This window comes from Triturus cristatus, chromosome 12, assembly GCF_964204655.1.
Source record: "Triturus cristatus chromosome 12, aTriCri1.1, whole genome shotgun sequence".
Taxonomy (NCBI): domain Eukaryota; kingdom Metazoa; phylum Chordata; class Amphibia; order Caudata; family Salamandridae; genus Triturus; species Triturus cristatus.
In genome coordinates this window covers 118,671,038-118,686,132 of record NC_140595.1, presented here as the reverse complement: position 1 = coordinate 118,686,132, position 15,095 = coordinate 118,671,038, and positions in this window count along the sequence as shown.

Genomic DNA, 15,095 nt, shown 5'->3' with positions numbered 1-15,095 from the left:
CCCTGCTGTACCTGTGCTCCCTTCTGTACCTCTGCTCCCTTCCATACCTGTGCTCCCTGTCGTACCTGTGCTCCCTGCCATTCCTGTGCTCGCTGCCATACCTGTGCTCCCTTCCATACCTCTTCTCCTTTCCATACCTGTGCTCCTGCCGTACCTGTGCTCCCTTCCATACCTGTTCTCCCTTCCATCCCTATGCTCCTGCCATACCTGTGCTCCCTGCCACACCTGTGCTCGCTGCCATACCTGTGCTTCCTTACATACCTCTTCCCCCTTCCATACATGTGCTCCTACCATACCTGTTGTCCCTTCTATACCTGTACTCCCTGCCACACCTGTGCTCGCTGCCGTACCTGTGCTCCCTCCCATACCTGTGCTCCCTGCCATACCTTTGCCACCCTCCATACCTGTGCTCCCTGTCGTACCTGTGCTCCCTTCCATACCTCTGCTCTCTTCCATACCTATGCTCCCTGCCGTACCTGTGCTCCCTGCCATCCCTGTGCTCCCTACTATACCTGTGCTCCTGCCATAGCTGTGCTCCCTTCCATACCTGTTCTCCCTTCCATACCTATTATCCTGCCATTCCTGTTCTCCCTTCCATACCTGTGCTCCCTTCCACACCTGTGCTCCCTGTCATACCTGTGCTCCCTCCCATATCTGTGCTCCCTTCCATACTTGTGCTCCCTGTCATACTTGTGCTCCCTCCTGTACCTGTGCTCCCTTCCATACCTCTGTTCTCTTCCATACCTGTGCCCCCTGTTGTACCTGTGCTCCCTGCCATACCTGTGCTCCCTGCCGTACCAGTGCTCCCTGCCATACCTGTGCTCCCTGCCATACTTGTGCTCCCTGCTGTCCCTGTGCTCCCTGCCATACCTCTGCTCCCTTCCATACCTCTTCTCCCTTCCATACCTGTGCTCCTGCCATATCTGTGCTCTCTTCTATACCTGTACTCCATGCTATACCTGTTCTCCCTTCCATACCTGTGCTCCCTGCCATACCTGTGCTCGCTGTCGTACCTGTGCTCCCTTAAATACCTGTGCTTCCTGTCATACCTCTGCTCCCTGTCATACCTGTGTTCACTGCTGTACCTGTGCTCCCTTCTGAACCTCTGCTCCCTTCCATATCTGTGCTCCCTGTCGTACCTTTGCTACCTGTTGTACCTGTGCTCCCTGCTGTACCTGTGCTCCCTTCTGTACCTCTGCTCCCTTCCATACCTGTGCTCCCTGTCGTACCTGTGCTCCCTGCCATTCCTGTGCTCGCTGCCATACCTGTGCTCCCTTCCATACCTCTTCTCCTTTCCATACCTGTGCTCCTGCCGTACCTGTGCTCCCTTCCATACCTGTTCTCCCTTCCATCCCTATGCTCCTGCCATACCTGTGCTCCCTGCCACACCTGTGCTCGCTGCCATACCTGTGCTTCCTTACATACCTCTTCCCCCTTCCATACATGTGCTCCTACCATACCTGTTGTCCCTTCTATACCTGTACTCCCTGCCACACCTGTGCTCGCTGCCGTACCTGTGCTCCCTCCCATACCTGTGCTCCCTGCCATACCTTTGCCACCCTCCATACCTGTGCTCCCTGTCGTACCTGTGCTCCCTTCCATACCTCTGCTCTCTTCCATACCTATGCTCCCTGCCGTACCTGTGCTCCCTGCCATCCCTGTGCTCCCTACTATACCTGTGCTCCTGCCATAGCTGTGCTCCCTTCCATACCTGTTCTCCCTTCCATACCTATTATCCTGCCATTCCTGTTCTCCCTTCCATACCTGTGCTCCCTTCCACACCTGTGCTCCCTGTCATACCTGTGCTCCCTCCCATATCTGTGCTCCCTTCCATACTTGTGCTCCCTGTCATACTTGTGCTCCCTCCTGTACCTGTGCTCCCTTCCATACCTCTGTTCTCTTCCATACCTGTGCCCCCTGTTGTACCTGTGCTCCCTGCCATACCTGTGCTCCCTGCCGTACCAGTGCTCCCTGCCATACCTGTGCTCCCTGCCATACTTGTGCTCCCTGCTGTCCCTGTGCTCCCTGCCATACCTGTGCTCCCTTCCATACCTCTTCTCCCTTCCATACCTGTGCTCCTGCCATACCTGTGCTCTCTTCTATACCTATACTCCATGCCATACCTGTTCCCCCTGCCATACCTGTGCTCCCCGTCATACCTGTGCTCCCTGCAATACCTGTGCTCGCTGCCGTACCTGTGATCCCTTCTGTACCTGTGCTCCCTTCCATACCTGTGCTCCTGTCGTACCTGTGCCCCCTGCCGTACCTCTGTTCGCTGCTGTACCTGTGCTCCCTTCCATACCTCGGCTCCATTCCATACCTGTGCTCCATTCCATACCTGTGCTCCCTGTCATACCTGTGCTCCCTGCTGTACCTGTGCTCTCTTCCATACTTCTGCTCTCTTCCATACCTGTGCTCCTGCCATACCTGTGCTCTCTTCCATACCTGTGCTCCTGCCATACCTGTGCTCTCTTCTATACCTGTACACCCTTCCATGCCTGTGCTCCCTGCCATACCTCTGTTCGCTGCCGTACTTGTGCTCCCTTCCATACCTGTGCTCCCTTCCTTACCTGTGCTCCCTTTCATACCTGTGCACCCTGCTGTAGCTGTGCTTCCTTCCATACCTCTGCTCTCTACCATACCTGTGCCCTCTGTCGTACCTGTGCTCCCTGCCATATCTGTGCTTCCTGCCATACCTGTGCTCCCTGCCGTACCTGCGCTCCCTGCCATACCTGTGCTCGCTGCCATACCTGTGCTCCCTTCCATACCTCTTCTACCTTCCATACCTGTGCTCCTGCCATACCTGTGCTCTCTTCTATACCTGTACTCCTTGCCATACCTGTTCTCCCTTCTATGCCTGTGCTCCCTGCCATAGATGTGCTCGCTGCAGCACCTGTGCTTCCTCCCATACCTGTGCTCCCTGCCATACCTCTGCCCCCCTCTATACCTGTGCTCCCTGTCGTACCTGTGCTCCCTTCCATACCTCTGCTCTCTTCTATACCTATGCTCACTGCCGTACCTGTGCCCCCTGCCATACCAGTGCTCTCTGCCATACATGTGCTCCTGCCATAGCTGTTCTCCCTTCCATACCTGTTCTCCTTTCCACACCTATTCTCCTGTCATTCCTGTTCTCCCTTCCATACCTGTGCTCCCTGCCATACTGATGCTCCCTTCCATACCCCTGCTCTCTTCCATACCTGTGCTCCCTTTCATACCTGTGCTCGCTGCCGTACCTGTGCTCCCTTCCATAACTGTGCTCCCTTTCATACCTGTGCTTCCTTCCATACCTGTGATCCCTTCCATAACCGTGTTCCTTGCCATACCTGTGTTTGCTGCTGTACCTGTGCTCCCTTCCATACCTGTGCTCCCTTCCATACCTGTGGTCCCGGTTATACCTGTGCTCCCTTCCATATCCATGCTCCCTCCCATACCTGTGCTCGCTGCCGTACCTGTGCTCCCTTCAAGCGCGAACGCTTTTCATGCAGCGCTTGTTTTGTGGCAGCGTTTGTTTTTAACCACTCGTTTTTAACATTTCCTTAGGAATACCTTTTTAGTATTATTTTGGGTCCTACCTGCTTGGCCACGCATACCCCCACCTCTGCCATCATACCTGCACGATAATTGGGCTATTTCACCGCGTTTTGCGGATCCTTCGCCCCTGACTCGTGGCGGCCATCTTGGGTGAGTGGGTCCCAGCGCGCCAGCAAGTCCTCTCTCCACTTTGGTTGGAGACTATTTAGGCAGCCATGCTTACGCGTAGCGGTCACGCGCAGCGGTCACGCCGGACTGACGCCGGAGTTACGCCAGAGTTCAGCCCGTCTGTGCCCGTCCGGGCACGGACGGGCTCAGGGCTGGCCGCTATGCCCGTTCCTGGGGAACCGGGCCACACTCGTATTGGGTACAAGAGGGAAGAACTTATGTCCTGGCGGCCCACGAATCAAGTACCGTGTAGGTATGTCGATGAGGGTGATCTACCGTTCCTGCCATGTGGGACATGTAGTGGGGGTCGGTGTATGTCCGATGATAATTCTTTGCTCTCTATAGCTTTGCTGAATTGCCGGTCTGTACCTAGTCATGCCACAGAAATTAATTCCTTGATTTTGGACCATAAGTTAGATGTGTTATTTTTAACCGAGACCTGGATCTCTTCTTGCTCGGGCCCTGACATAGTCACAGCTCTCCCTTTTGGTTTCCTGATGGCACATTTGGATAGGCCTGTGAGGAGGGGAGGAGGGATTGCTATCCTTTATAGGGACTCTTTAGTCTGTAAGGTACAGGATGGAGGGATGAGTGACTGTGAGAGCTGCCAGTTCTCTCTTCGACTTTCACCGACGGCGTCTCTGACAGGCTTTTTGATCTATCGTCCCCCTGGGCCCATGGGAAATTTTCTTAATTCCTTCTTGGAATCAGCTGCCCTTCTTGCCTCTTCCACTGGCAATTTCATCGCCTTGGGAGATTTTAACATCCACTTTGAGGATCCTCACAACCCCGTGGGAGTAGATTTACTAAGTGATCTTCAAGTTTTGGGGATTAACTTGGTTAATTTCGGTGCCACTCACAGGAAGGGCCACTTGTTGGATCCGATATTCTCGAACTCGGCCTGCCTTAAAGCTTTTCCAGCGCTGGCCCTGCCTTGGACGGACCATTTCATGGTGTCCGCCCAGTGGCAGCTTGATATCCCAGTTACATCTGCTCCCAGGGTATACACGGTGGAAAGAGCCTGGTCGAGACTCTCAGTTGATACCTGGGCGGTCCATCTGGAGGCGTCCCGGCCTCCCCTTGGGTCCAATCCATTAGTCGCTGATGAGAGGCTAAACATCTGGCTGAACAACTCGCTTGATGTTCTCCTCCCCAAGAAGAAACAACTTTCTATGGGTAAGAGAGTGGGTTCGGCGCCCTGGTACACATCAGAGTTGAGAACTTTGAGAAGGGGTTGCAAGAGATTGGAACGGTCCTGGAGGAAAGACTGGAGTGAGGCAACCCGGAGAGAATACCGGGCGGCTCTTAGCACTTACAAATCTGCTATTCGGGCAGCTAAATCTGTATTCTTTGAGGAGAGAATAGGCTCGGCGGCCAACTCCTCAAAAGAGTCGTTTAGGGTCATCAAAGAACTTCTAAAAGCTCCCGAACCTCAAGTCTTCCACGCTGACCCTCTTGGGAAATGTTCCGAACTTGCCTCCTTCTTTAAAACCAAAATAGATAACATTCTATTATCACTCCCTCGGTTGAACGTGGAGAATTCCTCTGATAGTAAGTTTGAGTCTCTGTCCAGGGTGCGGACAGCGGAGTTGGCTTTTTTTGGGCCTGTCACTGTGGAAGAAGTTCTCACAGTTTTGACGACCATGAAAAGTGGCTCGCCTAAAGACCCTGCACCAATGAAATATCTTAAGCAGGTAGCCTCTACTATCGGTGGTCCAGTGACGGATCTGATAAATCTATCTTTTGCCCATGGAGTGGTGCCCTCGAGTTGGAAGGGAGCTGTTGTCAAGGCTCTCTTGAAGAAGCCTAACCTGGACCCCGCTGACCTTGCCAGCTTTAGGCCTATCTCGCTGCTTCCTGGCATTAGCAAGGTAGCTGTTAGACCTGGCACCTTGGCGTGAGTCTCCCTTCCTCATTTTGTCACCGTGCCTCATGTGTTTTTATGGTGTTGGCCGCTCAGCGCGCTGTGCCACTGCCAACCAGTGTCACGGTGCGAGTGCTCCCTATGTAAATTGTATATGTTGGTTGGATTCCATGATTGGATTGTTTGATTTACTATCAGACCCCAGTAAAGTGCGCCAGGAGCGCCAGGGCATGTAAAGGCAAACACCGCTGGTGGGCTTGCAGCACTGGTTGTGCCACCCACCGAAGCGGCCGGTAAAATATGTCTGAGGTCTGCCACCGCAGAACCTGTGTGCAGTCTGGTACTGACATGCTGACCGGCAAGTGCCCACACTTGCCAGTCCCTAAACCCTTCCCTTAGCTGCATGTTAGTCACCCCTCTGGTAGGCCCACGGGCAGGGTGCATTGCACGCCTAAGGTAGGACACGCCTGGATGCGTGGCATGTCCTAGTAGTGAATTACCGCCATCTTGTTGTTCACTACTGCAAGGCTACCCTGTTCTCATAGGCCAGTGTGGGCGGCCTGGATTATTACACCTTATGATCCTAACCGACCCAGGGAACATGGTAGGAGATCGAGTTTAGTATGCCTGAACTCGGAATAATAAGGTACATCTTTTCGCAAGGTTTATTATAATATTCCGGGTTTGCAAATGCCGCTTTTAGAAAGTTGGCCTTTGCTTGCCTAAACCTTTCAGCCGCCTCTGCGTGTTGTGTATCTGATGTCTGGCTGGTGTGAGTGACAGGGCTGGGGGAACCCAGATGGGCAGGGCTAGGCAGCCTGGTATGAATAGGACGATCGACAGGTAGATGGGTGGGAGGAGTGCTCCTAGGTTCTGAATAGGACAGTGCTCCGCTACCTCGATGCCGGCTCCACCCCCTGTGGAGCGTCTGATGACTCTGCCCTGCACTCTGAAAGGAGAAGCCTGCATCACGTAAACAAAGTGCTCAGAAACCGGACTGAACTAGGCAAGGGCCCCCCTGGCCTGGGAGAACAAAAGATTTGTGGTATAAATGGAGGAGCCCTGCTCCTAAGAAACTAGATCCGCTTTTGACCAAGAAGAATCTCTGCCTGAGGAGGAGGCACCGGGAAAGCTGTAGGAGGAAGACTGTCCCTATCCTGGGGGATTGGCCTGCAGTGGTGACCTTGCTGCCAAAGGAGAGAAGAGAAACTGTTGCTGAAGACTTTTACTTTACTTTTACTTTCAAGACTTGTGCTTTTCCAAAAACGATCTCCAAGGGCTTGGAACTGAGCTTGCCCCCTGAACTGAGCCCCAGGACCATTGGGCTCTACCTGATCTTCACTCGCCTGCTGCTGGACTGTGGTGTCCTTTCCCTCGCCGGAGCTGTGACCCTCGTGCCCAGTCCCTCCCTGAGCCGTGACCAGGACTGCTTAGCCGCCCCCGCCTTGGGAAGAGCCTCGCTCGATCGGAGCCGCTCCCCCTACGCTGTGCTGGGCTGCCCCGTCACCTCGCTCGTGGAGGCTCGCTGTGCACCTTCACCCTCCCGCCGGAATCGGCGTTTGTGAGCATCTCCAAGCCTCGGACGGCCCGGACGCATCGGCGTGCCCGGCTGCCCCGCTTTGTTCACCCGCCACCTGCAACACCCGCTCTTGTCGTGAGCCTGAAGATCAGACCCCCATCGTGAAGTGTGGGAGCCCCGGACGCCGCCTCGCTCTTCTGTCGAAGAGCCGCTGAAATCCCGCACCCGCCCTTGCGTCAAGAAACAAGGTACTGTACTTACGAACTCGACCGCGAGCTCGCATCGGATCCAGGGTCCGCAACGTTCTTATTTCCCTGTCATCTGCTGTGTGCTCCCGGGGCGCTGCCTCAGCACGAAGTGCGCTGAGGCCTACAGTTACCTTGTGCCCGCCTAAAGAACTTTCCGTAACACCAAGAGAACTTTACCGTATTTCCAAGAATTGTGGCCCCATCAGTTCAACATTACTGGGCCTTGTATTTGAATCTGCTGAATCTACATAAAAGCTTATTTTTATATACTTCCTGATTGGTGTCCGTTTGTGGTGCATGCAAGGGGTTTACTGGATGTGTAATTGCATTTGCTTAACCGTGTACGCCTGAGACTTAGCCTAGACTGCTCGCGCCACGCACCTAGAGGGTGAGCAGGGGTTATTCTGGGGAGTCATCCTTCGCCCTGACAAGAAGTAAAGGGTCCCTGCTTGTTGTGGGTTCACACCTGCGTCAACCAGAGCCCCCTCATTTCTAACATTGGTGGCAGCGGTGGGATTTACGGATTTGCATTTGTGGTTTGCGTATAGTGAATCACTGATCACCACGTAGTGAGAGCAGACCAGTAACACAGCCACAAGGCTAGCATTTGTTTTTGTTTTGCCAAGAGTCTCCGTTGTTAGAGCCATGCCTGGTTCACTTTCCGCCGGAAGGGCGGCTTCCATAATCTCTGGATTTGAAGACGTAGATTGGGAAGAAGGCGCACTTCTGGATCGTACCAATGAAGACCTGAAAGGTCTTTGCTCCAAGTTCAGGATTGCCCAAACTGGATTGAAGAAGAAGGAGCAATTTGTGAAGGCGCTGAGGGCCTGGTATGAGTCAAAGGCACCAGAGAATCAGGTGGAAGTGGTTCCACCAGAAAGTGTCCATGAGTTTGGCAGGTGCCTGTCGCCAGAAGAGTTGGCAGACAGGGCCGCAACCCGGGCACACGAGGTGGAAATGGCAAAACTTCATGGGCAGATGGATATGGAAAAACAAAGATTAGCCATGGAAGAAAAGAAACTACAATTAGAGCATGACATGAAGCTGAGGGAGCTGGAGCTGAAAGCAAAAAGTTTGGAGCTTAATCCCTCTGGTGGCAGCACACCGCCAGTACCGGCGGAACCAAGAGTTTATATTCCCAAGGATGTAGTGAAGGAGTTCTTCAGGAATGACGACATCGGGCAGTGGTTCAGAGCCTACGAGGTAGCCATGTCTTCCCACCGGGTCCCTGAGAAAGATTGGGGAGCGGGGTTGTGGGGAAGGTTCCTGAGTGAAGGGCGGGACACACTGTTAGATTTGCCTGTGGATGTTCGTAATTCTTATGCCCATATGAAGGAAGCATTGATGGCTAGGTATGGGTTGACCCCTGAGTTATATAGACAGAGGTTCAGGGGTTGCACTAAGATTCCCAATAGTACGTATGTGGAGTATGTGACTTTCTTTTGCAGAGCGCTGGATGGTTGGGTAAAGGGTAGTAAGGTGAATGATTATCAAGGGCTTCTTGATTTAATGGCATGGGAGCACTTGTCCAGTAATTGTTTTCCTGAGCTACGCCAGCACCTGATCGATAGTAAGCTGACTAACCCGAGGAAGCTTGCTGAGGAGGCGGACCGCTGGGTCAGTACCAGGGTCCACAAGGGTACCGTGGGAGATTCCGCCAAAGGTGGGCAGGGTCCCCAGCAGAAGAGTGGGGGGGACAGGGGTAAACAGAAGCAGTTCCAAAAAGGGCCCCAAAATAGTCCCCAAGGGAACCAAGGGAAGGGTTCTCAGCCTCCCCCACCCCAGAAACCGACCGGGGCCCCGACAGGTCCTCCTGTTCCAAAGGGGCCCGTAAGATGTTACAGGTGTAACAATTTGGGGCATTTTGCCTCTGATGTAAAGTGTCCATTGTTTGGTAAACCAGCACCCACTGGTGCTCCACCCCGGCAGGTGACTAGTGTAGCCTTGGGGGAGGAGAGGGATGTCCAAGGTGGGTGGGGTCCCGCAGAGATGTCCCTGGTCTCGCTAGGAGACCGTGAAGTGGTCCCTCCAACCCAGCTGCCTGAGAACACTAAGAAGTACCGGCAGTGGGTGTCCATAAATGGCCATAGAGTGGAAGCTCTTAGAGATACAGGAGCCAGCGTGACGGCTGTCCGGTGTCACCTGGTGTCTCAGGAGCAGGTGGTCCCCAATGCATTCTATCCCGTTGTTGCCGCTGACAACACAGAGAGACACTGCAAGGTGGCTCAGGTTCCCTTTGAGTGGGGGGGGGGGTCTCTGGTACTCTTCAGGTAGCTGTGAGGCCCGCCATGCCTGTAGACTGTTTGTTAGGGAACGATTTGGAGAGCTCACCTTGGGCTAAGGTGGAGCGGAGCGCTCACCTGGAGATGTTGGGTATGCCGGATTGGGCGTGTGTCACCACACGGTCCATGGCAGCCAGTAGAGGTACTCAAGAGGTCCTGGAGCCTGAGAGGGAGGCCCAGGAACCGGCCTCAGAGAGAAGGAGCAAGGGGCGCGGGAAGCCGGCCCCTGAAGTTCCCACGGTCCAGGAGGAAGCAGACCTTGAGGGGGATGCCCTGGAGCCTACAGGGGAGCAGATAGCTGAACTGGGAGACCTGCCGGAGCTGACCCATTGGCAGCAGGAAGGGGGTCCCACCAGGGAGGACTTTTGCAAGGCACAGAAGGAGTGCCCTTCTCTCGTGGGTATGCGGCAGCAGGCTGCAGACCAGGCCGCAGGTGATCAGTCAGGATCGCATTTCGTTTACTGGGAGAACGACCTCCTATATACAGAGCCTAAGGTTGCTGAGCCTGGGTCAGCCCGTGCGCTGGTGGTACCCCAGGACTTCAGAGCCTTCCTACTGGGGCTGGCTCACGATGTGCCATTGGCAGGGCATTTGGGGCAGGACAAGACCTTTGAAAGGCTTGTCACCCACTTTTATTGGCCTCAAATGCGCAGGAGTTCCGATACTCACTGCAGGACATGCCAGACTTGCCAGGCAAGTGGAAAGAGTGGAAGGAAGCAGAAGGCTCCACTCCAGCCATTCCCTGTGGTCGGTACCCCATTCCAGCGAGTGGGGATTGACATTGTAGGGCCACTGGACCCCAAGACAGCGATGGGCAATAGGTTCATCCTGGTCCTGGTGGACCATGCCACCCGGTACCCGGAAGCCATTCCTCTGAGGACAGTGACGGCCCCCGTGGTGGGACGTGCACTGATGGGAATTTTCTCCCGAGTGGGATTCCCTCTAGAGGTGGTGTCTGACCGAGGTACCAATTTCATGTCCAAGTACATGAAATCTCTTTGGCAAGAGTGTGGTGTAACCTACAAGTCACCACCCCTTACCACCCCCAAGGAAACGGGTTGGTTGAGAGATTCAACCGAACCCTCAAAGGCATGATAATGGGCCTAGAAGGAGCCATGAGGCGTAAGTGGGACGTCCTCTTACCATGCCTTCTCTTCGCTTACCGTGAGGTGCCACAGAAGTCTCTGGGGTTCAGTCCCTTTGAGCTTCTGTATGGTCACCCAGTCAGAGGACCTCTAAGTCTGGTCAAAGAAGGCTGGGAGCAATCTCCCAGGAAACCTCCCCAGAATGTATATAGTTACATGCTGGCCTTCAGGAATCAGACTAGGCGATTCAGGCAACTTGCTGAGGCAAATCTGGAAGCCAGCCAGGAGGAGATGAAGCGGTGGTACGACCAGAATGCCACTCTGGTAGAGCTTCAGCCTGGACAGAAAGTATGGGTCTTGGCCCCCGTGGAGCCGTGTGCGCTCCAGGACAAGTGGACCGGTCCCTTTGAGGTGGTGGAGCGCAAGAGTCCTGTTACCTACGTGGTGGACCTGAAGTCTCCTAGGAACCCCTTAAGGGTCCTACATGTCAACCGCCTCAAGCCCCACTTGGAGAGGTCCCAAGTGGGCATGCTCTTGGCAACAGATGCTGGAATGGAAGAGGAGACCGAACCTCTTCCTGACCTCCTGTCAGCCAAGGAGCAAGATGGGTCAGTGGATGGTGTCATCCTCTCTTCCACCCTGACCCCTGAGCAACAGAATGATTGTCGCCAGCTGCTGGGACAGTTTTCTGACCTGTTTTCCCTGGTCCCTGGTGTCACTGATTGGTGCGTCCATGATGTGGACACTGGGGATAGTCCACCTGTGCGGCACAAGGCCTACAGGGTGACTGACAGGGTGAGGACATGCATCAAGGAGGAGGTCTCCAAGATGTTTGCCCTCGGGGTAATTGAGTCTTCTAGCAGTCCTTGGGCCAGCCCCGTGGTCTTGGTCCCAAAGGCTGCAGCGCCGGGAGCCACACCCGAACTCCGGTTCTGTGTGGACTACAGAGGACTCAATTCGGTCACTAGGACCGACGCACACCCCATCCCCAGAGCTGATGAGCTCATCGATCGGCTAGGGGCTGCCAACTACCTCAGCACGTTTGATTTAACGTCTGGGTATTGGCAGATCGCCTTGACCGAGGGGGCCAAAGAGAGGTCAGCATTTTCCACCCCAGATGGGCACTACCAGTTCCGGGTTATGCCATTTGGGATGAAGAATGCCCCTGCCACCTTCCAGAAATTGGTCAACCAGGTGTTGGCTGGGCTGGATTCGTTCAGTGCAGCCTACCTGGATGACATCGCAGTGTTCAGCTCCACTTGGGAGGAACACTTGCGTCACCTCTGGGAAGTGTTGATGGCGCTGCGCAAGGCAGGCCTCACGATCAAGGCGAGTAAGTGCCAGATCGGGCAGGGTTCCGTGGTGTACTTGGGACACCAAGTTGGGAGTGGCCAGGTGGCACCCCTCCAACCCAAGATAGAAACCATCATGAATTGGGAGGCACCCAAAACCCAGACGGAGGTGAGAGCCTTCCTAGGTCTCACCGGGTACTACAGGAGGTTTGTCAAGGGGTATGGCAACATGGTTGCCCCCTTGACAGCGCTGACTTCGAAGAAGCAGCCCAGGAAAGTGATCTGGACTGACACCTGTCAGAAAGCTTTTGAGGCCTTGAAAACTGCTATGTGCACGGCGCCCGTGCTCTTGGCTCCCAACTTCTCCAAAGAGTTTATCGTTCAGACAGACGCTTCAGAGCATGGTGTGGGGGCTGTTCTTTCACAGATTAATGAGGAGGGCCTAGATCAACCCGTAGCCTTTCTTAGCAGGAGGTTACTTCCACGGGAACAGAGGTGGAGTGCTATTGAGCGTGAGGCATTTGCTGTGGTCTGGGCGCTGAAGAAGCTAAGACCCTACTTGTTTGGGTCTCACTTCCGGGTTCAGACGGACCACAGGCCCCTCAGATGGTTGATGCATATGAGGGGTGAGAATCCAAAGCTGTTGAGGTGGTCCATTTCCCTACAGGGTATGGATTTCACGGTGGAACATCGCCCTGGTACAGATCACGCCAATGCTGACGGTCTGTCCAGATTTTTCCGCCTTAGTGATGAGGAACTCCCTGGGGTAGGGTAGTTCTCCCCACTTTTCAGCTGGAGGGGACACGTGTTAGACCTGGCACCTTGGCGTGAGTCTCCCTTCCTCATTTTGTCACCGTGCCTCATGTGTTTTTATGGTGTTGGCCGCTCAGCGCGCTGTGCCACTGCCAACCAGTGTCACGGTGCGAGTGCTCCCTATGTAAATTGTATATGTTGGTTGGATTCCATGATTGGATTGTTTGATTTACTATCAGACCCCAGTAAAGTGCGCCAGGAGCGCCAGGGCGTGTAAAGGCAAACACCGCTGGTGGGCTTGCAGCACTGGTTGTGCCACCCACCGAAGCGGCCGGTAAAATATGTCTGAGGTCTGCCACCGCAGAACCTGCGTGCAGTCTGGTACTGACATGCTGACCGGCAAGTGCCCACACTTGCCAGTCCCTAAACCCTTCCCTTAGCTGCATGTTAGTCACCCCTCTGGTAGGCCCACGGGCAGGGTGCATTGCACGCCTAAGGTAGGACACGCCTGGATGCGTGGCATGTCCTAGTAGTGAATTACCGCCATCTTGTTGTTCACTACTGCAAGGCTACCCTGTTCTCATAGGCCAGTATGGGCGGCCTGGATTATTACACCTTATGATCCTAACCGACCCAGGGAACATGGTAGGAGATCGAGTTTAGTATGCCTGAACTCGGAATAATAAGGTACATCTTTTCGCAAGGTTTATTTTAATATTCCGGGTTTGCAAATGCCGCTTTTAGAAAGTTGGCCTTTGCTTGCCTAAACCTTTCAGCCGCCTCTGCGTGTTGTGTATCTGATGTCTGGCTGGTGTGAGTGACAGGGCTGGGGGAACCCAGATGGGCAGGGCTAGGCAGCCTGGTATGAATAGGACGATCGACAGGTAGATGGGTGGGAGGAGTGCTCCTAGGTTCTGAATAGGACAGTGCTCCGCTACCTCGATGCCGGCTCCACCCCCTGTGGAGCGTCTGATGACTCTGCCCTGCACTCTGAAAGGAGAAGCCTGCATCACGTAAACAAAGTGCTCAGAAACCAGACTGAACTAGGCAAGGGCCCCCCTGGCCTGGGAGAACAAAAGATTTGTGGTATAAATGGAGGAGCCCTGCTCCTAAGAAACTAGATCCGCTTTTGACCAAGAAGAATCTCTGCCTGAGGAGGAGGCACCGGGAAAGCTGTAGGAGGAAGACTGTCCCTATCCTGGGGGATTGGCCTGCAGTGGTGACCTTGCTGCCAAAGGAGAGAAGAGAAACTGTTGCTGAAGACTTTTACTTTACTTTTACTTTCAAGACTTGTGCTTTTCCAAAAACGATCTCCAAGGGCTTGGAACTGAGCTTGCCCCCTGAACTGAGCCCCAGGACCATTGGGCTCTACCTGATCTTCACTCGCCTGCTGCTGGACTGTGGTGTCCTTTCCCTCGCCGGAGCTGTGACCCTCGTGCCCAGTCCCTCCCTGAGCCGTGACCAGGACTGCTTAGCCGCCCCCGCCTTGGGAAGAGCCTCGCTCGATCGGAGCCGCTCCCCCTACGCTGTGCTGGGCTGCCCCGTCACCTCGCTCGTGGAGGCTCGCTGTGCACCTTCACCCTCCCGCCGGAATCGGCGTTTGTGAGCATCTCCAAGCCTCGGACGGCCCGGACGCATCGGCGTGCCCGGCTGCCCCGCTTTGTTCACCCGCCACCTGCAACACCCCGCTCTTGTCGTGAGCCTGAAGATCAGACCCCCATCGTGAAGTGTGGGAGCCCCGGACGCCGCCTCGCTCTTCTGTCGAAGAGCCGCTGAAATCCCGCACCCGCCCTTGCGTCAAGAAACAAGGTACTGTACTTACGAACTCGACCGCGAGCTCGCATCGGATCCAGGGTCCGCAACGTTCTTATTTCCCTGTCATCTGCTGTGTGCTCCCGGGGCGCTGCCTCAGCACGAAGTGCGCTGAGGCCTACAGTTACCTTGTGCCCGCCTAAAGAACTTTCCGTAACACCAAGAGAACTTTACCGTATTTCCAAGAATTGTGGCCCCATCAGTTCAACGTTACTGGGCCTTGTATTTGAATCTGCTGAATCTACATAAAAGCTTATTTTTATATACTTCCTGATTGGTGTCCGTTTGTGGTGCATGCAAGGGGTTTACTGGATGTGTAATTGCATTTGCTTAACCGTGTACGCCTGAGACTTAGCCTAGACTGCTCGCGCCACGCACCTAGAGGGTGAGCAGGGGTTATTCTGGGGAGTCATCCTTCGCCCTGACAAGAAGTAAAGGGTCCCTGCTTGTTGTGGGTTCACACCTGCGTCAACCAGAGCCCCCTCATTTCTAACAGTAGCGGAGAAACTGGTGAATCAGCGCCTCTCGGGCTTCCTGGAGT